At 33.7% G+C, this 25,274-nt stretch overlaps 1 protein-coding gene across 3 annotated transcripts in view; it reads left to right on the top strand.

Annotated features, from left to right (window-relative positions):
• Nucleotides 1-348: 348 nt before the first annotated feature.
• Nucleotides 349-25,274, top strand: part of LOC123681199 (UNC93-like protein) — a 105,445-nt gene continuing 80,519 nt past the window's right edge. Inside the window, exons 1-2 of one of the 3 annotated variants that reach the window (XM_045619450.1) lie at nucleotides 377-498; nucleotides 18,086-18,825. The gene's annotated coding sequence lies outside the window, so the exon portion shown is untranslated. Of the gene's footprint in view, nucleotides 499-18,085; nucleotides 18,826-23,292; nucleotides 23,377-25,274 lie in introns of all 3 variants that reach the window. The other 2 variants (XM_045619451.1, XM_045619449.1) reach the window with 2 other exon arrangements.

Below are 25,274 nucleotides of genomic sequence, written 5' to 3'. Positions count from 1 at the left end.
TACTAGCTGAAGGGTCGAGTAAGTGCGTTCTACTTGAAAAATAAAAAAAATTAAATAAATCAAATTGCTACGTTTCAACCAAAATTTCTGATCAATATGTCGATTCGTTCTCCAATAATAACTTAATTTTGTAAATTTGGAAAAAGTGAATACGTTATATAAATTTCTATACAAAGAAGTTTTACGCACATGAAATAGTTTATGAGAATTAGAAATCTGAACTACCTAGAACTTTTTTTTTTTTACTTTACATATAGGTATTCTTTAATGTTCAGACATTCACCTTCGTCCTCTGATACAATATGCGTTGAAAGAAAGCGTTTCTATACCTTTGCATCGGCCTTCAATAAAGTGTAGCTGGAGGAATTCCCATTCACAAAGATATTCAAAATACTTCAGATAATATCACCTTGAGATTGAATAGTCAATTGATACAGACAGATTCTTGTTAAATGTGTGCTTGTTGAATGCAAGGATTGTGATCAAAAGGTTAAAAAGGTGAGTAGCTGATTTTTTTTTCAATTTGTGTTCATTTTCCCTACGCAGCTTTAATTTTATATATAATTATTTTGTTCCTCTTTTGAATCACTTTTTTTAAAAAACTCAAGAATCTTCTGAAGCAAGTTTATCGTTCAAAAGTCTAATTAACAATGAATCTAACATTCCTATCTCTAAGCGAACTCTCCTGGGAGAATAAAGGCTGACGTTAAGCTATCACATATTACTTCTTAAGAAAGTCTTCCGTTACTATTGCGTAATAATATGTATCGTTATTACTTGCTCCTCCTTAGGAATTCGGCATTATGATATAGCTGTAGAATGAATTCATGTGTACAATATTCATAGAATTAAGGAAAAAAAGAAATTGCCGATTAATCATATTATATCTCACTAAATTCTAAGAGTGTTTAATGACAATTCGAAGAATTCGAAAATGACTTCAGTGAAATTATATAGGTAGATTTTAATGAAACTGAATGGAATTATATAAGGGAATGACAACATTTTCAAATTGGCGAAAAAAATTCAATCATCGTCATGAAAATGCATTGAAAATATTCCAAAAACCTTTTTGAACTGTGATCGGAAGGATCATTCTTCATAATGTCTGTTATTTTTTTAATAGAGCTGAAAATTATTTGAAACGATAGAGATCTGGACACTCATGACAAATGCTTCCTCAAATTCGATAAAGTCTTTTCGTGCGACATCATACATGATAACTCTAGAACGAAAAGACCTAGAAAATTGAAATAATCTTTATGGGGTGCCCTGCAATAGTGATGCAGTGGTTCATATCTTCAGTTGAGAAATAAATAGAAATCTGAGAAAAAAAATTGAATTCTGATATAGTTACCTTAAATTAATAAGATATGATTGATTACTTGGCACGAAACAACATTCGTTCAACTTTGATAATGCCAGCATATTGTCATATTGCAGCAATTACCATAAGAGACTATTTCTTGAAATGCGTTTTATCAATACTGTCGCAGTGAGCGTATACACGCTCTATTAGTGATGACGTCACACACCGCCATTTTAGTTCTCCTGTCAGTGTTCGACATCCAAACAAACAAATTGTCATTCAAATTAGTACATTGTCGTTGAAGAAATTGGCTTATTTTGATAAATAAGATTATTTAAGGAACGATTTTACTATTAATTGATAGACAGAAGGCACAAGATTAATGCCAGTAAGTTCGAACTTGAAGTTCAACTAATAAAGACGTCTTTTCACAAAATCTGGGGAATGATACAGGATTCAAACTTACTGGTATTAACCTCGTTCCTTCTTTCTATCAATTAATACTGAAATTGTTCCTCAAATACCTACTCTCATTTATGAAAATAAGCCAATTCCTTCCACGACACCGTACTAATTTGAATGACAATTTATTTGTTTGGATTCCGAACAGTGACAGGAGAACCAAAAATGGCGGTGTGTGACGTGTGTGACTAATAGAGCGTATTGACAGTAACATATTATATCATCTCAATACATCAACGCGCCAATACGCTCTATTTGTGTGACGTCACACACCGCCATTTTTGGTTCTTCTGTCACTGTTCGGAATCCAAACAAATAAATTGTCATTCAAATTAGTACAGCTTATTCTCATAAATAAGAGTATTTGAGAAACTATTTCAGTATTAATTGATAGACAGAAGAAACGACGTTAATACCAGTAAGTTTGAATCCTGTATCATTCCCCAGATTTTGTAAAAAGCCGTGTTTATTAGATTATCATATTTTTTTAATGCAATATTTACCAATTAATAAATATATCAAACAAAAATTCGCTGTGATAGTTGTGAATGAATAACTTTCAAATAACTTTTGTTTCGCGTCTCAGAAACAATGAAAAACAGAAAAAATCTGAAGACACCATTGGTATCTTTATATTGGGTAATGGCTATAAAGCGAATTTCGTGAGGTTATCTCCAAAAACAAATGAGTTATACTGAAAAAAAAAATCTCGATTTTCTTCTTTTGTTTTCGAGTTATAAGCGAAAATTGCAAAAATGGCGATATCGAAAAACATTTATATCTCCGCTAATATTGATGATAGAGCTCTGCAATTAAAACATTATACAGGCACTTTTTTACGTAGAATCCAGTGGCGTGCTCGTATTTTCGAAAGGGTTTTTAATTACGAAGCTATGACCCAAAGTTATGTTTTTTTAAATGGGAACACTAGATTTCTGTGCCATTTTCTGAAAGCTTAATTTTTCCTGATTTCAAAAATATACAACATGGTATGGTTTGTATCAAAATAAATAATAGAAAATGGTCAAAAACCTTTTTTTACCTAAGAGTGCCAATATTTCTATGGTTTCAACTGTTGATGAGCACAGAAAAACTGACCTTTCTATAACAAGAGCAGTGTCCTTCCGTCAATCTGATTATTTCTATGCTTTTCACTAATTTCTACAAAACTCGAATCTAGATATGTTTTATAAATTTTTCATCTGAAATTTGATTTGGAAATAACGAAAAGATCCACAAGATCGAATGTTTCGATCGAAAGAGTTGTATTGGGATCGATGTATCAGAAGATTATTTACATAGGTCTGCAGAATGAATACTTACAAGTACCAATCCATTCTAAATAGCATTTATGAAACAACGCATATATGATTGAACTCAACAATTTGATTACGAAGAACGAAGGGAACAAACAAGAAAAAATATTCAACCTAATAATGACAACAAATGCACAATGCACAGTCGACACTTCTTCTCGATATTTCGCACCGAATTCAATAGATGAATATTTGAAACTGTGTTCAAGCTACCTAGGAAATTTTTTCCGAGATCATTTATATTTTTCGAAACTATTTTTATAAAATAAATCTAGATTCGAATTATGTAGAAATTAGTAAAAAGCATAGAAATAATCAAATTGACGAAAGGACACTGTTCTTTTTATAGAAAGCTCAATTTTTTCTGTGCTTATCAACAGTTGAAACCATAGAAATATGGAGTCTCTTAGGTAAAAAAAGGTTTTTGACCATTTTCTGTCATTTATTTTGATACAAACCATACCATGTTATATATTTTTGAAATCAGGAAAAATTAAGCTTTCAGAAAATGGTACGGAGATCTAGTGTTCCCATTTGAAAGAACATAACTTTGGGTCATAGCTTCGTAATTAAAAACCCATTTGAAAATACGAGCACGCCACTGGATTCTACGTAAAAAAGTGCCTGTATAATGTTCTAATTGCAGAGCTCTATCATCAGTATTAGCGGAGATATAAATGTTTTTCGATATCGTCATTTTTGCAATTTTCGCTTATAACTCGAAAACAAAAGAAGGTGGCCAAAAATGAATACTATCCTTGCTAGTTTCTCAGAAAAAGAGACCGAGAATGGGGTATCAGATTTTGTCTATCTCCTCTGGTTTAAAAGTTGTAGTGCTAAAACATCGAAATTTGCCCACCCTGTACATCGGAATTTTGAAAATCTATTTCAATATTCGGAAACACCACTAAAAACTAAACTGAGACGTGTACTTCAAATTTTCGCGCAGTTTCACGGCACAAATTTTCAACGTAAAAGTGAAGTTTTTGAGAACTTGGATACCTGAAAGTGGTTTGAAGTGACTTTTAACAATGAATTATCAAAAGTATTGAATCTATAATTATTTCAACATTACTTTGTCATTCATTTTCATATTGATTTTCCTTTTTATAGCTGTATACTATTTCAGTTTTTATTTTTGAGTTACTTTCTCGTCTTTTCTCATTACTGCACAAATTTTCAACGTAAACGTGAAGTTATTAAGAATTTGGTTTGCTGGAAGTGGTTTAAAGTAATTTTTATTGATAAATCTATGATTTGGTTATTGAGAGCATAGTCCTCTTTCGTGTGTAAAGTCTATTCTTTCTTTTAGCAGAGCTGTTTTCACTACTGCGAATAATCATAAAATTTCGTATTCAATCAAGTAGGTTGACATTGACAACCATCACTTTGACAGAAGACCATTGTTGTTTAGGATAATTCAGATTAATTAATTATTTTGTTCTTATATTTTTTTGGTCATAATTGTTTCAAAATATACGATATCAACCTAATGCAACTCAATTTTCAATAAATAGAAACTGAAATAGTATACAGCTATAAAAAGGAAAACCAATGTAAAAATGAATTACAAAGTAATGTTGAAATAATTATGGATTCAATATTTTTGAATATTTCCCTCCTATCAAAAATTCTATGTAAATGGAAAACAATGATCGAAAATTACAGCGATAATTGCATTGTAGGAAGCGGAATAGCCCTGCGATAATAGCACTGTTCATAGATGCATAGTTTGACTAGTAATGTAACAGTTTATTCGGGAAATATTCCTCCGAATTATACTCGTGCATAAAAATGACCGGATAATTTCGCATTCCAGCAAGTTTTCTTTGAAAAACTGCATTCGGTCATTTTCATTTCTCCAAAAATAAGTGGAAATAAAGTGTTTTACTTTTTAATCATATCAAGATGAATATTTGTCAAGTAGAAACAATCAAGAACTATTTTCGTTGTTTCCTATCGAAAGAAATTTTAATATTAAATAATGCGAGATGCGCTTAAAGCATAAATTTAGCCACGTAGTTAATTGAAGAGCTTACCTCAAATACACAACTTGAAATTCTGAAATCCTTAGGCACTAAAAAAGTCTGAATATTAGAAACTTCATAACACTCACTCAACTCAACGTGGTTTCGAATTCTTGTTTCTCTAGAATAGAAATGAAAAGAGTTTGTGCATTTTTCCCCTCCTTTTGAAACAAAATTCTGATTGAAAAATGGACAATCCTATCAGATGAGCCGCCTGAAGAACAGCTTATTAAATAAGCCGCCTGAATTACCCATCAAATGAGCCGCCCAATAAACCACTCATCTGGTGACGTTTAAAGAAAATGCCGACAAGCTTTATGAGCGTAATAAATTAATGAAAATAGGAGATCGCAAGGAATGACATGACATGCCGACTAGAAAGGAACAGCAACAATTATTAAAATTCAATTGTACAAAAAACTGCAAGTTATGAAAAGTTGAAGTGATGACCTTTCAAATGATACCTTTATCACATTTCAAGAATCGCATATTTAAACATACTTTCTTTCAACGGAATTGAACGTTTCAACGAATTGAACGCAGTGATGTCAAGTTTTAAGTTAAAAGTCCCTAGAATTCCCCAGATTTGTTCACTTTCAAAAATTCAAATAGTTATATTAATCTTAGATTATAGATTATTAATGTTCTAAGGTATTAATTTACCTATCCTGAAATAGTTGTAAAGCTCAATCATTTTGACAGTTGAGGTTATAAATAACGCAATATCGAAAATAAGGTTTTTTTCATAATGAACATTACAAAAAAAAAAATAATATTCATTTTTTCGATGAGAATCTGTTATAGGCTACAAAACATTGATTAATAATCACTTTGGCATAAATTTCTGCTGTCCATCAACTTCAAATGGTCGGGCAATATTTCCAATAACGCGAGTTCAGCATAAAGATCGGTACCTAACGTAAGTAGCTCCGCTACTGATAGGTATCAATTTGATAACGTTAGTATCATAGATAAATACAAACGTATGGTTAGTATTCTCTGCTAGACGGGTTGTTCTTTTTCTTGACAGCAATAGGTTTTATCTGGGTCCTTCTTGAAGGTTATGTCATGATGAGAGACAATTTTCTGTTATAATATCGATTTTAATTTTCAAGTTTGCTTTCGATATTATCATTATTTTATTCTTCTATATGGGAAATTTATTCAGAGTAACATTTCAGAATGTTAACAAACGTACCTATATGTTTCAGTTTCCATTATTGCGATATTTGGAATTTGAATTTAGTCCTGAAATTACTGTCATAACTGTCACTGTCCGTTACTCAACATGTTACCAAAAAGTAGCATATAAAATACATTCGCTACCAAAGATGGCGACAACGACAACTGTTCCACAACTGTTGAGTCTGTTGAATAATAGAAACAGCATTTAACGCTTCGCTGTCTAATTTGTCTTCTTTCATTTTACTTCAGTAACAAGTGATAACAATCTCTCTGTTTCAGCATTATCTACTGTGAGGTAATATGTAACATAGTCTCGCTGAGGTCAATCGGGGAATCACCTCGTGAAACATATAAAATGGAAAATGCCGATCTATTTTTCTGACAGGAAAGCGTTAGAACTTATTGTTATATCATCTTAAAACATGTAATATTCTTTATTCATTATTATTAATGAAAAGTCCCTAGAATTTCCCTATTTCCCTCTAAAACCACAATTTTCCCTAGATCTGGGGACAAATCCCTAGACTTGACATCACTGTTGAAAGTTGAGACTGGAGCCACAGATTTTGGATGATTTTGGCGCCTCATTCATGATGGTGCCCGGTGCGGTCGCACCGCCCTAGGACCACCTCTGGGTACTTGTTTACATAACATAGTTACGATTAATATACAGGCTGTGAGTAACGCACTACACAAGTAGCTTTTATAAACGGATAATTTCTAATATTTTTTTCACACATTGAATGGGCCTTGAAGACTCATTATAATTATTTTAAGCATTAAATTATTTGGGGATTTCCATTCGAATTAATTTCATAAAGATATTAGTTATAATGCTATAAATCAATGTGAACTCCAGAAAATTGAAATTCCATATTCCAGCATCATTCTTCGAATAGAGTTTGGTCCACAATGATATTCTTGTCTACAGAAATGAGTAGGTATAGAATGTATTCTGACGAAATTATAGCCGTTCTTTCATCCGAATTAAGATAAATCTGTGATGAATTCAATTTCTTGAATACTGGTTCGGCAAGGTCGTTGATCAATGGAGTGCCAGGTAATCCAGTTAGATAATCAACTAGACTCGCGTGCTCGAAACATAAACACAATCTTGTAATAATCTATCTGTATATTTGTGAACGTCTTCAGTTGAAGTGTTTAGAAATGGCGAAACAGAGTGTAGAGATGGATTTAGCTCAAAATAACTAGTAAGTTTTCGTTTTAAAGTACCGTAGAGCGGTGTTAGTTTGCACCACTTTTTATAGTTTTCTTGGTGTAACTTTTTCGTTTTTTTGTGAAATGTCATGTGCAAAGTATCTTTAATTAGAACATTTTAGTTGTCGACTGATGTAGTTAGAATCAGATGAAAAGGTGCACACTTCTTTTTTTTTCATTTTCAAAATTTGACAAAGTGACCCGCAAATCGGTGCAAGTTTGCCAATGCCTTAAAAATGCGATTTTTGGCAATTTAATGAAGTGCTGACGGTATATGTTAGTGCAGTTATGCCCTCGGGTTCGCCCATATATCTTTTGTTAATTTTATTCCAAAGAGTTCTTCTGGCAATGTTGAACACTTCGGAAGCTGTCTGTATTGAAATGTTTTTATTTCGAACTGCATTGATTGCTCAGATTAGTGTTTTTTCCGTATAATTACTATATTTCCTTGTGTCCAACTTCTTTTTGTATCTATGACTCATAATTGTGCCTCAAAATAAAACGGGTGAAACAAATTTGGTATGTGGCAATGACTCACGCCAAAGGCCACAATAGAAAAATTTCCCGAAATGTCGAAATCCTCTCAACCAAATGCTTTCAGTTTTTTTCAACGTGACGTTTAATGAATGTAAAGTAAGCTGCTAAATAAATTTCGATGTACCGTTCGCCATATATTTTCTGCACAACTTCTAGTATTTCGCATATATACCCACGTTAAAAAATTACCCGCTCACATAACATACCGTAGCACACCATTCAAAGTACCTATGCCAACCGACTGCGACGGTTGCAACATGTGGGTATATAGTGTGCTTAAAGGTTCCGATTCGTGATTTCTGCAAGATGTTGCCAACTTTACGAAAACAAAGTGAAACTTAAAATATTAGGCAGTTCGGCAAAGTCACACCGCTCTACCGTAAATGAATGAATTTATATACAGGGTGGCCATTTGAAAACGAAACAGACGAGATTATGGACGAAATAAAGTTTTTCGATAGAAATGCTCGGACAGGTCGATTTCTGTTTCGAGGGGGACAACTTAAGATGTAGGTTACGGACGCATAGCGCTTCAACCCTTGCTGCTACAACCCCCACCCCCAATTTTTGAATAGGGAAGATGGGGTGAGTGATACCTCAATTTACAGGTATTTTTATACTGATTTCAGCATAGTAACTGTTTTTTCATTTTATGCATTAGTTCTCGAAATATTCATGCGTTAGTTAGTTAGGAAGGAAGCCACAGTCATGGTTGTTTTGAAGCTCAAAATGTCGATTACTACAAGTGCCATGAAAATAACACTTCATTTTCAAATACTTAGTTAAGAATATTTCGAGAACTAATGCATAAAATGAAAAAACAATTACTGTGCTGAAATCAGTATAAAAATACCTTTCAAATGAGGTATCACTCACCCCATCTTCCCTATTCAAAATTTGGGGGTGAGGGTTGTAGTAACAAGGGTTGAAGCGCTATGCGTCCGTAACCTATCTATTACAATGGTATACCTCAAGTTTTGAAGATGCCTAGTACAATGACTGCATTTAAAAATAAAATAAAATGTTGGATTCTGAGTCAGTCGAGACACTTCATAGCCAGTATAATCGACATAAAGAACACCTATAACATACCGAATCAGTAGTCCTGGAGTCGTCAGTTTAAGCGTGTTGCACATTTAATCTGTCGTCTGTTGAAAATTCGTGGAAATCGCGTCAGGATCTTTCAACTTGTACTTTTTTGTTTTAATTATCACACAAGGTTTGATCCTGCGGGAGCTCACCTTCGAGAATATTTGTTTTCTGTTTATTTCGTATGTCACGATGAGTGTATTTTGATTTGGATATTAATTACTTATAAAATAAACATTATTATTATTAACATACAGTAATGAATATTTGTGCGGTGAACATATTTCTGATTTCTTTGGACCGAATGCCAATTACACTTACCCATTTTTCTCAAAACAGAATACTTCACACAAATTTCAAAGTTATAGAGTTTTACTCTTGACTTCATTTCATTTGAATTTTAATTTTGATAAATATGTATATATAAGTCTATAGGATTCTGTAATACGATATTCTTGTCTATTTATTGTCAATGAGAATTGAGGGAATATTTCAATGATATTTTTGAGGAACAAGCTGATGACATTTTAAATACATTTGCGAGTGTCTTATTAATCAATGTATTGTATAGGACAAGTTTTGAGCCATGTCCCATCATGTCATGTCTTTTAATAAACCATACTTAATCTGGTTCCTATAGAAACACTCATATTTTGGGTCTAATCAGTGCAACATCTTGAATGACAATGTTTTTTCTTATTCCTATTAAAAAAAAACAATGAAACAAAGAATCAATACGAATTTGAATTTTACTCAAGAGCAGAAGTTCGAATTAGCTGTCGAAATATCAATCAGTTTTTCGTGCCTGCTCAATTTTTAACAGAATATAATTTTTATTTACGGATGACTGAGGGCCAAAGTAAAACGCCATGTAAATATAAACGGATTGATGCTTTCAGCATAATATAAACCGATTTTCTTCGATGAAAAAATATAGGCACTTAAATGAGTGCTTGAAAATTTAGATTTTCACCTTATAATCAAAATGCAAGGAAGATAACATTCTGTCTCAAAATTGTTCTGTTTCGAATAAAATCGATCTTAGTGAAATTCAGAGTTTTCAAGAAATACAGGCAGTGTTTTCTTGTTATGATCATTCCTCAAGAAAATTCAGTTCTTTTGGTATTTTAGCATTTCTTCAACTCTCTCTGGTAAAAAGTAACTGCATTCTTTAACTCTCTTCATGGATGGACTACATACACATGCTACACCCAAACGGAAAGGCTTTACTTAACTCAAAAAGGTGGAGGACGTAGACTGAGTAGCTTGCAGCAGATCTATCTGACAGAGGAAAGATTATTTCAGAACTTACCTGGACATCAATGGATATCTGCCCAATACACCGAAATACAAATACAAAAGCATTCACGTGCAGGACGTTGAAGAAGACCCACATGAAAAATTGAAACAGAGCTGGAACACCAAAGCGTTGCACGCAAGATTCTATGCAAGTTTACACCATCCAGATGTAGATGTGAACAACTCAAATACCTACCTGGTACAAGGCTATCTTTTTCCCCAAACGGAAGGAACAGTCCTGGCCATCCAAGATCAGGTTGTCCCAACCAGAACGTTTATAAAGCATATTTTACTACAAAAAGTGAAAACAAGTAAATGCAGGATGTGCAACGCTGCCGAAGAAACAATCCAGCACCTGCCTCCACAATAACTGGCACCAAATATCTTAGCCGCCATAATAATATGGGTAAAGTCGTACATACACATACAGGGTGATTCACCGGGATAGCCTATTAGACGTTTATGGAAAACTGATCATAATTTTGAGCTGAAAATTTGGATATTGAGGTTTGAGACAATGAACTTCCTTCCTAAAATATTTTCAGATCTCTACAACTACCGGAAACAGTCTACTACTTCCTTATTTCAAATGGCACGCCCAATATATTATTGCATCATTAGATAGCTTTTTTGATGACAATTTCGGCAATGTGCCATACCTTGGGTGAAAAATCAACGGTTCATGAGTTATTGGGATTCTATTTGAAAAATTGTGGCGATGAGGACTCACATTTTTTGGAATATTCCAGCAGAAACACCTTTTTTTATTAATTTTTTTCGATTCTGCAAATACGTAGTATTATAAGACTGTTTGCGACCTGGACCAAAAATGTACAGGTTGTTTATAAGAAGATCATGAACTTGGACATCTCAAATTTATCAATACTCAAGATTTTCAAATTAGAACCTATATTTTTTATTATTTCAGTCGATTCTACGTACAAAAATAGTGGGGGTTATTTAATCACACCCTATACCTAAAATGAATAATTTAAGAGTTTTCGAGGAAAAACTTCAAATGAAAACCGCTATTTTTAAGTGTGTGGAATAGTCTGTGACTTTCAAAAACACAGAAAGGAACTAAAATTCGATGTTTCCATAACTAAATTTCACATTACAAGAATTGTGATGAATTATTCGTAATTTGAAATTGTATTGGTTCATGGATTTCTTAACAATCCCAACAAAAAATCAATTAAAATTCATTAAATGTAAAATTTAGTGATCCAAACATCGAATTCTAGTTTCTTTCTGTGTTTTCCGGTCACAGACAGTTATTCACACAGTTTTAAATAGCGCTTTTTCCTCACTAAAAGTTTTTCCTCGAAAACTCTTGAAGTATTCATTTTAGGTGAAGGGTTTGCTTGAGTAACACCAATTATTTTTGTACGTAGAATCAACTGAAATAATAAAAAATATAGGTTCTAATTTGAAAATCTTGAGTTTTGATGAATTTGAGTTGTCCAAGTTCATGATCTTCTTATAAACACCCTGTACATTTTTGATCCAAGACGCAAACAGTCTTATAATACTACGTATTTGCGGAATCGAAAAAAAAAGAAAATGTTTCGAAAAAGGCATTTTCTGCTGAAATATTAAAAAAAAAGTGAGTCCTCATCGCCACCATTTTTCTTATAAGAATCCCAATAACTCATGAACCGTTGATTTTCTACCCAAGGTATGGCATATTGCCGAAATTGCCATCAAAAAAGCTATCTAATGATGCAATAATATACTGGGTGTGCCATTTGAAATAAGGAAGTAGTAGTCTGTTTCCGGTATAACCGAAAGTTGTAGAGATCTGAAAATATGTTTGCAAGAAAGATCATTGCTTCAAACCCCAATATACAAATTTTCAGCTCAACATTATGATTAGTTTTCCATAAACGCCTAATAGGCCATCTCCGTGAATCACCCTGTATATACCGCAAACTATAGTATAAAATGAACAGTAAAAAATCAACTGAGACCTAACAGTCTTAACGGACAGAGGTGTAGAACACAACACAACAGACCGGACATGGTGGTTTGGCATAAGGGAAAGAAGACCGTCTTAATTATTGACTTTTCTGTCCCACAAGACAACAACTAAGCGAAAAGATATGCCGGGAAAATATGAGGCACTGTCACAGCAAATAACGGATATGTGGAGGCTCAAATCAGTGACTATAATGCATTCAATAATAAGCGTAAATGGCCTTGTACATCAAAAGACCACCCAACATCTACGTGGACTGGACCTGCCACAGAACATCATCACGTGGATGCAGAAAGTTGACAATATGAAAAGAATTAACGAAATAAAAAAGAAAGGGCTAATTGAAGATGGAAGAAAACAAGTTCAAATCCTCCAAATATATATTTAAAACTTTTAACACTTTAACTTTCATTTGTAGAGAAAATTGAATTGTCATAATAATGATTGATTCTAGTTAATCTACATATTGATTAAATTTCAAATAGTAGGAACCTGCATGGAAGGGATAAATGTGAAGAGTTGTCATAATAATAAATATAATAATAAATTGTCATAAGTTTTCAAGTGATAAATTATCCTTACTTGAAAACTTATGACAATTTATTTTTGAGCTGTCGTTCAGCTTTATCATATCGTCATAATGCCTGTTTTTACAATTTTGTGCCAGAGATGATGTCAAACGATAAGATTCGACTAACTGATGATGAATCCGTCCTCGAATTCGATTCTGAACGTCCAGCCGTAAAAATGATAATTCTCGAACGGAAAGATATTGAAACGGAAACGAATACCGAATGACGCTGCTAATTCCGACGAGGAATTCCGTGAATGTGGCCGTTCCGTTTTTTTTTCTAAAGATATCGGAACTATCAATTCAATCCTAATAAAATGTTGGCTTTGATGTTGAACAACAATTTCAAGAGTCGTAATGAATATTATGTGGATCCCTCAACCTGAACCTTGAAAAATTCAAACAAAACATCTTGAAATAATTACCCAATATTTCCTTGATCACAAAAACGACGAGGTTGGGATAACCACAACCATAATTGGGCTTCGGATAAATATGCATTTGCATAACTGCATATTTGAGATGGAATGCATATTTTAATCATTTTCTGTTTTAAATGCATGATTCCAAGATAAATTTGTTTTCAAACAAGTACGAATGAATGAATTAGCACTTTTTGATTTCCAACAATTTTCTTCATACCATGTAAAGTTTTCCGTCGCTTCACTGGTGTCGAGAAATCACTGCTTGACAAATCTCCAAAATAGCACCTCTTTCTGTAATGAATAGAATTGAGTCAACTCTGATTCTTCAATATGCATATGATGAGACGATTCATATATTCGAATAATATTGTGGAAATTTCCTTTGAATCAAAAAACTTCCTGAAACACCTAGGTACCTTTTTTCTAGGAACTTTTTGGGATGATGGTTCAACAAAAGTTATCTTAGAAAGTTTATTTTCACACTCTAGAGGCAGTGGGAACAACCGAATATGAAGCTGTAAGCCCGGCCGCATATTTTTAATTTATTATTTTATTGCAAATTTACAATCTACTCAATTTGGTAATGAGTAAATATTTTGTCTGATTTTGAATTGATACAGTTACCATCCGGTTACGGACTAAGTTCTATCCACAAAAATCTTATGGCCATGTCCTCTTGAGTCTTCTTGTATGAGTAAGATTGAAAAGTTCATTGACGAGTGAGTTTTCGTGATCACTGGTGCGGATCTCGTATTTTTTGGATTGTTATCTTATTATCTCACAAACATATGGGTTCTCCAAATCATTATGGAGTGTTTGGGTGGACACATACCATGAAGCATTTGCTATCATTCACAAGGTCTTGAATTGCAAAGTCTGAAGGATTTTCGTATTTGATGGCTTGCTGCATCCCCAGAGCTCTATTTCATTAGTCCAAATGGTCTGAGTTTGCTTTTATATATCAAGACTCTGATTTCTATAGTTAAAGTGGATTTTCTATTCAACAGCGAATACGTTTATTTCATTTTTAGGTTCAGTTGATTTCTTTTGGCCTTGATATGTGCCCTTCAAGTTAATTTTTCGTCGATATGAAGCTCTAGATATTCAACTTCTGATTTTTGGGGGATAAGAATTTGGTTAAGTGATACTTGGGAGCAAGTGTTCCTTCTTAGAGTGAAAGTAATATGTGCAAACTTACGCTTGTTGACTTTGATCTATGATCTTCCACTCGAGGAGGACTTCAAGAGTAGAAACAACTGGTCCATCATATGCTTCTTGTCCTTCTTGATTTTATATGAAAGACATGCCACACTCTATCAAATGCCTGTTCAATATCTAGGCAGTCCGATGAAAATATTTTCTTGATTTCTAAGTTTTCTCTTATTTTGTCCACTACTCTATGGCAATTGTGGATTGTGAAGTGCCTCTGTCTGAATTCAAACTGATAATCGGCAATCAGGCCATTCAGAATGCTCGCTCTCTCTGTTTTTGCAGTAGGATTCTCTCAAATAATTTCGATAGAGTAGATAAAAGGCATATTGTTCTATATGATGTTACCTCAGTAGAGTCCTTTCCAGGTTTTTGAGTCATAATAACGTGATCATGTTTCCATTGAATGGGGAAGTAGCAAAGCCGTCACATGCTATTAGCTATTATATGTATATAGTTGTTAGTAGTACCACAGATTTCTCGGTAGATGTTTTAATATTTCAGCCGTTATCAAATCATATCCTGGTGCCTTATGTGTCCTCAGAATATTTATTTCTTTTTGGATTTCAGAAGGGGTAAAGTTTCCACTGATAGTGAAAGTTGACATGGAGCTTTTTGGTAGTCCAGGACTTAATCGTCACTGTTCGTTTGAGTTGCAGTGAAAATATTCGCTAGGTGTTCTGCAAATACCTTGGCTCTTCCTTTATTCGATCTTGCTCAATTTCTATTTAAATTTTTCACTGGTGGAATAGAACTCAATGGTTCCCTGAATTTTTTTGTTGCTTTCCATATAGAATGATCTTCAGCTAAAAGGTTGTTTATGTAATCGCTAAATTCGTCATATTTTGCTTGTCTCAATGCATTGTGGAGTTGATGATTTAGTCTATTCACTTCTGATTTGTCTGCTGGATTTCTTGAGTTTTGCCATTTTCGGCGAGCTTTTTGTTTTTCACTGACTAGTTTTTTTTATGTGCAGAGGAATGTTGGGGCAGTCAGGTACTGACGTCTGGTGTTGCCTTCCATACTGCAGACTGTATCAATGTTGTTTTATATTGTACTTTTTATCGATATCTAGTTCTTCTTCTAATCTTCTTTTGAGGTTGATTTTTTCATCGATGACATATTGAAATTTTTTCAATCTGTAACGCAAAAGTTTCGAGTTCTACAATTGCGCTTTGGATTTTATCTGTGATGTTAGGTTCTTTGACATAATGACTCAGGACTGATCTTATTATTATAGCCGATCCAGCGTGAGCTGTTCCGTCTGGGTGATTCGTATAATAAATTTTATAATCGGGATTTTTACCACAGTCAGGTTGTTTGAGTGACCCTCTGATATTAGCATGATATCTATTTTTTCATGATTTAAGAATAGCGTGATTTCTTGGGTATGGTTAGTTAGCCCATTGGCGTTCCAGACTGCTTTTCTTATGGAGCCTTCCTTCAATTGTCTTGGACAAATTGGTTCAAAATTTCACAAACTGATCTTTTTTTGTTCACTCTACAAAATCGGACAACCAACGGAAGAACTCTTGGTTCTATTTATTTTTTTCACTTTCCTTTCCTCATTCTGGCTTCTAGTTATATGGTCCATGTCATCCATCCTCATTTTGAGCTAATAGTAGCATATTGTGTTTATCCAGTTAATTATTAGTAAATGTAGAACTTTTAGAGCCTGACTCGTTATCTATAATTTTCCCCTTATTTCTCTTATCTCTGGATAGCATAAAGTTCAACTGGTTGTTTCAGAATACCCTAAAACATTTATTTTGAATGTTACCTCGTCAATCTTACCGTCGTCCTTATCAGTTATATGGCCGTCATTAGAAGGTAATAGAACAAAATCTAGGTGATCACATTCCTATGGAATATCATATAATTTTCATCATCGTCAGATATTTCATTCATAAAACTGATGAGCTCTTCAGCGTCTAATGGATTATCAGGATTATAAAATTTCTCTCCAGAACACGAGTATATGTATTAGTGCCTATGATATGATATTTCATATAATAAAGTTATATTCAAATATTTGAAAAACGTTATAAAAAATTTGAGTTGTTTTGTTCTATTCCGTCAGAAAAAAAGTACTAGGATAAAGATTTTTGTTATGACTTGGCAGAAAAGTGTTTTTCAACAAATTGAAATAATGCATAAACTTACCAGAGCGTCATGATGGCTAAAAAATTTTTTATCCCGAATTTTAACGGCTACTTTACTCTATTCGGAAATATGGTGAATTTAATAGCTTTAACACACAAAGACACTCATAAAGAATGTTAGAGACGAACTGAATCATTGATTTTCGAAAATCTCTAAGGCCCAGTTTCACCAAATGCTTTAATCTTGACTTGGCTCTTAAGTGAGGCCTTAGATCACGATTAATGTAATGTAGCGTTTCACCACATTCCAAAGCGCCATTTAATCGACCAATCGCGATTGAGCACTAATCGGCCATTTTTGGAGGATTACAACCTTTCAAGTTGAGATTAATAATTATTTATCAGTATGGAACTCTTCTCTATGTAATTATTTTTCCGGAAATTTCTAATTTTTGGGTCAATTTTATCAAAATATGACTATATGTATAGGCTCAATATTTCCCATTTAAAATACACGTAAACTTTGTTTTTGTGTTTTATGAAATTTATTGCAAAGAATAATTTATTGATATGTTTGATTGAAATATTATTTAAGAAGCAGTTAAACTTGTTAATAAAAATAAATAAGTTAATAAAATTACTTATATAGTTTTTTTTCCAGAATGTGTGGTTTTGTGAAATGGGATAATTTCTTTTTAACTTCTGCAAGTTTCCGATATTTCGAAGCACATCACTCGACATTTTCGGCAAAAATTAACTTTGTTTTTTGTTTACAAGATGACAAATGTTTTGAAATGTTATGAGTTATGAATGAATGACACCTGACACCTAGCGCCAATGGTGGTCATCACTGCTAATACGATACAGAACACTATTATAACTCTTTGTTCACAACGTTGCCAAATGGTCTGACTATTTAATCGCGATTTGGTTAATCGCGATCATCTTCGGACGGGTTGATGCATGGTGAAACAGAAAACACTGTTAAGCCTGCTTTAGTAACAAGCGGAGTTTAATCAATCTGGGATCAAGTGCTGTTTGGTGAAACTGGGCCTAAGCGTATCACAACTTGAAGTGTATCAATGTTTTCAATATGAAAATCATATCATAGGCAGTATTGGTTTAATCTAAATGAATTGCGCGCGTAATCAGGACAGTAAATCAGATTGCTTAATATACGGAACATTGTTAAATTCGCAAACGTATCATCAGTATAATCGATGAAGTCATGCCGAATATAGTGAGTTGCGATATTGTAAAAGTAATCTAAAGACAACCTAGTGAATAAGATTAATATTCTAGATTATGTATGTAACTGTAAATAGTGTACATAATAATAAAATCTTTGTTATTTACAGAGAAACACAGCTGTTTTCATACTAACCAGAAAGATTTATATAATCACATTAGAAAACAACAACCTGGTTTTAAATCACAATGGAAAAGTTGCAGTTCACATTTAAGATGCTAGCTGCTTCAGATGGAAAGTCAAATGTGCTTTGTGTGACCAGAATAACCACAACAGATGGACATATATTCAAAATCCCACATGAGTGTTTGAATGCATTATTACATGTAAACTCAATAAAAACTCCAGCATATACAAAAATAAAAAAAATTGCTCACAAAGAGGCCAAAAAGGAGACTATAACTAAAGAAATGAAAAATACTTATTTCGAGGAGGATGGAAATATCCAATTTGAAAACTAATACTTAGAGGAGAAAGCAGAAAGAAAGAAGAAAGCAGTGACACAAATACAAGTACTAGTGCTTCAGAACAATTATTAGGGAAACTATTAGAGAAAATAGTGTAGAATAACCAAGAAAAAGGTGAAGGAAGAAATGTGGGTAAATTGGCCAAATAATTTACTATTGGAAAAAGTGATGGAAAAAATGCTAATGCAGAGCAGTGGTTAAGAAGTTTTGAAAAATGATGTGGAAGATTCGAAATTCATGAAGTATAAAAAATTATTAATTTTAAACTTATTCATGGAAAAAGTTGCTGCAGATTGGTATGATTGTACGCTATTAAAACTCACTATCACAGCAGAATGGGATGATTGGAGGGGAAATGATTGTAAGATTTTCTCATATAAAGGTTGGTCTCCAATAAGATATGCAATAGCATTTAGATATCAAGCGGACTCACTATTAGAATAATCTATGAAGATGGGAAAATTACTACTACAAGTAAAAAAACTATGGATTGTGATACGCTTCTTGATCTGATTGCTATGGGTTTACCCAACTTCATATTAGACAAAATTGATAGAGAAAAAATATTAAAATCTGAAGATCTCTGTAAGAATTTGAAATCATTCTACGTTTATTCAAAAGAAGAAGAGAAAATGAAAGAACCTTTTGAAATCGAAACTCATATCGCTAACCATTTATTGGTACTTATAGAAATGACTGATGAAGTACTAATAATAATAATAATAATAATAATAAACTTTATTGATCCTTCCTGACATTAAACAAATGTATAGGACAAGTCATATAAAAATAGTATACAATTTCATAGAGAGAAAAAAAACAAAAAAAAAACAGATTCAAAGAATGGAGTCCCTAAGGAACTCTCCAACACTATAGTAGCATCCTTTAATCAATAGCAACTTTACTTCTCGCTTGAAAGACCTTCCATTCATTGATTTCAACCTACTAGGCAAACGGTTGTACAATTTAATGCCCATAAAGCTCGGTGAGGACTCATATTTAGCTGTACGATGTTTGGGGAAGGCTATGGTATCAGTATGGCGTGTTTCATACCCATGAAAGTCAGAGCATCTCTTGTATTTACTGATGTTAAGGTGGATATAATTGAGGCAATTAAGAATGTAAATACATGGGAAGGGAAGCATACCAAATTGACCGAAAATCGGACGACATGAATCGCATGGCCGAAGTCCGAAAATAAGTCGTACGATACGCTTCTGAGAAATGAAAACTCGACTTGACACTGTCGAGGAGCCCCAAAGAACCACGTTGTAATTTAGATGACTGTAAACCATGCTGTAATAAATAGTGAGTAGCTCCTCGACAGGAAGACAACTCCTGAGACGCAATAAGGCATAGTAAGCACTGTTCAGCCTCCCACAAACATGATCAATGTGGAGATGCCACCTAAGGTTTCCGTCCACATATAAGCCCAGAAATTTCACGTCGTCGGTCGCCCTCAATTCTTCCTGTTTGTGTTTTATAATGAAGGGTTCGACACTCGGGTTATCTTGATTCCGAAACCTAACTATTACCGACTTCGTCATATTGAGAATAAGTGCGTTTCTGTGGCACCAATCAATGAAATACTGTACTATCGTTTCGCACAGCGACTTCAATTCCTGCAAACTTTCCGCTCCAATAGCGATAGAAGTATCATCAGCGAACATTATGAGAGTATGGGCTACAACGTATGCAGGCAGATCATTAATAAATAATAAGAACAGAAGCGGGCCCAGTACAGATCCCTGAGCGACACCCATGTTGTTGGTGTATTCGTCAGATGAACCGTCATTCAATCTCACATAAACTTTTCGATCAGATAGAAAACTCTTGACCCAATCAAGAAACACGCCCCTGAATCCCATCTGATACATCTTATTCAAAATGAAGTCATGTTGCAGCGTGTCGAATGCCTTCGACAGATCAAAAAAAATACCTGCCACGTAGTCACCGCCATCCAGGCAGCTGTAAACATACTCGAAAAATTCACAACCGGCCGATTGTGTCGACCTGCCATGCCTGAAGCCATGTTGTTGACTCGATAGTATGGAATACTTTGTCAAATAATTGTACATGCGATTATATATGACTTTCTCTAAGATTTTTGACAATTGGCTAAGGATGGAGATAGGTCGATAGTTTGTTATATCTTGTGCGTCACCCCTTTTATGGACTGGTATAATCCTCGCCAATTTGAGGATAGTTGGGAAGTGACCAGAGGACACTGATTCATTCAGCAGAGCAGCCAGGGGTTCAGATATTAAAGGAGAAATGAATTTCAGGGCCCTGGCAGATATCATATCAGGACCTGCGCTACTACTATTCTTCAGACAGCAAATGGTGGATGAAACTTCCTCGGCAGTAGCGGGAAAGAAGAAGAAATTACAGTTTAGGGAAGTCTGCAAGGTGCATGAACCAGACAAGAAAACGCCAAAATGTTTAAGTATAGAGACAACATTTACTTCAGTAAAATATTCGGCAAAAGCCTCCGAAACCTTCTGGGGACAGGAGATGAGTTCCCCATCGACCCGTAGTGTAATCTTTTTCTGAGATTTAACTTTGATGTTTAATTCGTTGTTTACTAATTTCCAAACTGTTTTGCAAACGTTATCGGAATTAAATATAATTTTTTTATTATAATTCAATTTAGAGTGTCTTAATAATTGGTTGTACTCAGTCTTTGCTTTTTTATATAAGTATGAAGTCTCAGGAGTATGCAAGTTTTTAGTGAGCCAGTGAAGGTTCTTCAAATTGTCTCGGGCTGAAATTATCGTTTTATCGATCCAGCCGGGTTTTTGTTGAGAAGATAATAGATGTACATATTTAAGTGGAAAAGCTGCGTCAAATGCGGACTTCAACAAAGTAACAAAATTCTCAAATTTATCTTCAAGTGTGAAAACAGAATGAAGCCCCTGAAAATCGGTACTCCCGATCAATGAATAGAAAGTCTTCCAGTTATTATCCGACATAGTTCTTATCATTTTTCCTCTAGGGGCACAGGACTCACAGTGACGACATATATATTTCAGTAAAATTGCTCTATGGTCACCAATGAACGCTTCGAACACAGTTGCATTAATAAGCCGCAAGTCGGCACTAGTAGCTACATAGTCAACCTTTGTGGAAGAGGTTTGGCCATTCATATTAGTAACAACTCTAGTTGGCTCTCTCGAGGTAACCAATAAATTATGACATGAAAACAAATCATTTAAAGATCGAGATTGTGTTGACAGGGAGAAATAATACATGTTGAGATCTCCACACAAAAAAATTACATTAGAGACAGTACTACAGTAAGCAAGAACATATTCCAAGGATTTAATAAACAAGTTGAAGTCACCTGAGGGAGGTCTATATACACTAATAACACAGAAAGTATTCTCACCAAATTTAATCTTAACTGCACACAGTTCACAGTGCATTTCCACCGAGTATTTGGCCACATTAAGCTGTTGCACTTGAATTCCCAACTTGACATAAATAACAACACCACCATGTTCACGGATGGGTCTGGTATAAAAAGAGGCTATCTGATAACCAGCCAACGACATGTAGGGTAACCGCACAGAAGAACACAACTGAATACTGAATACACAAAAATGTTATCTGAAAAAGTCTTTCGATAGACATCTTTAAGAAATAATTTCAGAAGATAATACGGAACTACTTCACTCCGAAACCTCTTCCTAAATTATTATATAAACTTTATTGGTAATTGCTATTCACAAAATGGATTCAATTTGGAATTGGACGAATAATTTATTTTTCAGAGTTGAAAACGGTTCAGATGTTCAAATTCAAACTGCTCATTCGAACTTTACTTCCGGAAAATCTTGTGTTCATCACTTTTTCGGATTCCACATGAAAAATAAGTGATACTTTATGCTAGAGCTGTGCCAAACCATTATGACTAGTGCTTTCGTAAGCACTTGGAGCCTTTTTGTACTCTCGACCACTATTTATGATCAGTGCTCCGTAATGGAAGCACTTTGACAAAAGGCTTAGTGCTTAGTAATCACAAATGTGTCCCTGAGTACTCGCGAGCACTTTTGCGGAACACTGAGCACTAAGTCCTTCCGAATTTTTGTCGTAATGAGAATATGCACCGAACCTTGGTACCCTATGATTATATTACATAAATGATTAGTCTGTGATCGTATATGAAGATTCGATACAGTGGCAAACATTTACTGCGCAGTTATATTGATCAGATAAGTTTTATTGAGTGCCTTGGAACTTATATTTATATTTGTTTAATTCAATAACAAATCAATCCATTTTTCAGGAGAAAAAGAATATGAAACTGAATTTTCAAACATTTCAAAAAATATTTCTTATAAAATAAAATATTTACAGTAACATTATGATATTGTACATTCAATTTCAAATCTTATAGGTGATGGAGAAAGTTACATGTTTTTAATTGAAAAATATCGATGAAAATTTTAATAATTGCATAATTAAAGGAAGTCTAACAAATTTTGATCAATATAGCGTGGTCTGCAAGAATATAAATGATGAACAATTTACTAATTATTCAACATTTGTAAATCAACAATGCAAAATCATAAATCAACTAAATTATACAATGTATAACTAATCATCATATGAATTGAATTGTTTTATAGATTCGCTAATTGGAAATTTTCATATCAATTGAGCTATAAAATTGAGGACAATTGAATTAAATTGAATCGTATCGATTTATAATTTGGATCTCCAGGTCTCTAAAAAAATTTTGATATTCTTTTCTTCGAAAAAGCATTTACTATGGATATTTCTTCAACTTGTTATTGTTATACAATCAAAGCACATTTAGCTAATATGAATTTTGTTTCGCTTTCAGAGCGGAACATGAAACGCCAGCATATCTGAATGATACTGTTATAAAACGGGATTTTCAGGACTGGCTACGCCTAGCCAACCAGAGGTATGAATACGAGAGAAACAAAGACAGAAAATAGGAGTGATAAAAAAAAGTGAAATGTTTGTACAACTATTATTGTATTCATTCCTTTTTTATTTTATAAATATATCGATTTGTTCGTAACAGTAACTGTTTATTCTATTTCAACTCCTATGAAAAAGTCATTCAAAAGAACCATTCCAAATAATATTTTCAGAGACCATAAAAAAATTATGATCCTCTGGAAGCCGTATTTTGAAAGGCAAGTAGTGAACTTCATAAAATTAGATTACAACATGAGAAATCCAAACATGCCATTGAGAATGAAATGATGAAGAAACAACTAAGGATATTAGAAATAGAACATCAGTTAAAAGCAAGGGCGGCCCCAGCCTTAAATTTGGGAATGGGTCACCTCGCCGTTATGAACTTGTTGAAGTTTTTTGATGGGACCATTTCGAACCTTCTCTGCTTGAAACGCATATTAAGTGTGAGTTGGTTCCATTTTGGGGGGGTCATGACCCCCCTGACCCCCTCTGGGACCGCGCTTGGTTGAAAGAAGCTGAGTTGTTGGGAAATGCAGAGAGAAGAACGAGAAGTAATAGATCAAATCGGGCAGACAAAAAAATGTTGAACAGAATTATGCAGCTAACATTCCATTATCTTTGTCCGTGAAGTCGAATATCCAGAAATGGATAAACTCCAATGATGATGATAATCGAACTCAAGGAAATGAAATACAAATGCCGTAAAAGAAATCGGATATTGCTCAACTTTGCGATACCCTGAATCTTATTTCGAATAAATTTGCCCCTTCAGAACAAATTAACGAAACGCCACGAACGGAAAAATTTATTATTCGTAATTTCGTGGAAAAAGATTTCCTTTTTTCGATGGTAGACCGAAAGAATGGCCAATATTCATTTATTAATAATTTCATAAAATCCTTTTTTGAAGTGTTGAGTATAAAGTTGAAGGAAAAGTCAAACAATGGACTAGTTTTCATTTTTTTGTTAGGGATTAATTCTAAAAATTTAAGTAAAATGAAACAAAAATGTGGAAGAATCATTGAAATATCTCTAGAAATGAAAAAGTTATGGGACTTTGAAGTTGCGCTTGGAAGGATAATTTCATAGTACTTGTAAGTGGCGTGACGTCACACACTAGACAACTGGTATTCGCAGAGTGCTTACGAATTCATTGGTGTACAATCACTTGTGCCGTTCGTGTCGTGTTTTGTTCGTTACACGATGGCTGAAATAACTTACTATATACATACATATAAATTACTTTTTTCTCTTTTTACTTTTTACTCCTCACATAAATATGTTTTGCCATTGATAGACTTCAACAACCAGTACTCAACTACAAACTGTTTATGAAAAGTTTTTTAAATAAATCATAGTTATAAGATGAACCATGATGAAACAAACTCAAACGTAGATACTTACTTGAAAAGTTCAACTCCTTTTATTTCTCCACTGACATAAGATGGATTTGAAGAAAAAAACTCCATCACTGCGAATATATCTATTTTAGGCAAATTGTCACTTTGTCCTTTCACGAAGCCTTCTTCCATTATGGTGACATAAAAACAAAACTCGAGTTAAAACTACACTGTACAACTACAAACGGCGCGAGAGCCTTGGCGCGACTAAGTATTTAAACGTAATTTATGGTGTAGCGATCATAGGCAAGTGCCGTGACGTCACAGACCAAAGACGTTCCGCGCTAAAATACTTAAATTTAAATAATCTATTTCTCAGTCATTTATTGTTGGATTTTCAAAATTTTTTCACTGATTTATCAGTTTTGCTCTATATTTTAATTCTATCGTGTCAAATATAGTATTATCAACATCACTAAACTAGTCCATTCTGTTGGTGGAACCTTGTATATTAAATCATCTGGTTACATGTTTC

Source organism: Harmonia axyridis, chromosome 5, assembly GCF_914767665.1.
Source record: "Harmonia axyridis chromosome 5, icHarAxyr1.1, whole genome shotgun sequence".
In the NCBI taxonomy this organism is placed as follows: domain Eukaryota; kingdom Metazoa; phylum Arthropoda; class Insecta; order Coleoptera; family Coccinellidae; genus Harmonia; species Harmonia axyridis.
Note: the sequence above shows the minus strand (reverse complement) of the source record. Positions and strands in the feature narration are given on the sequence as shown.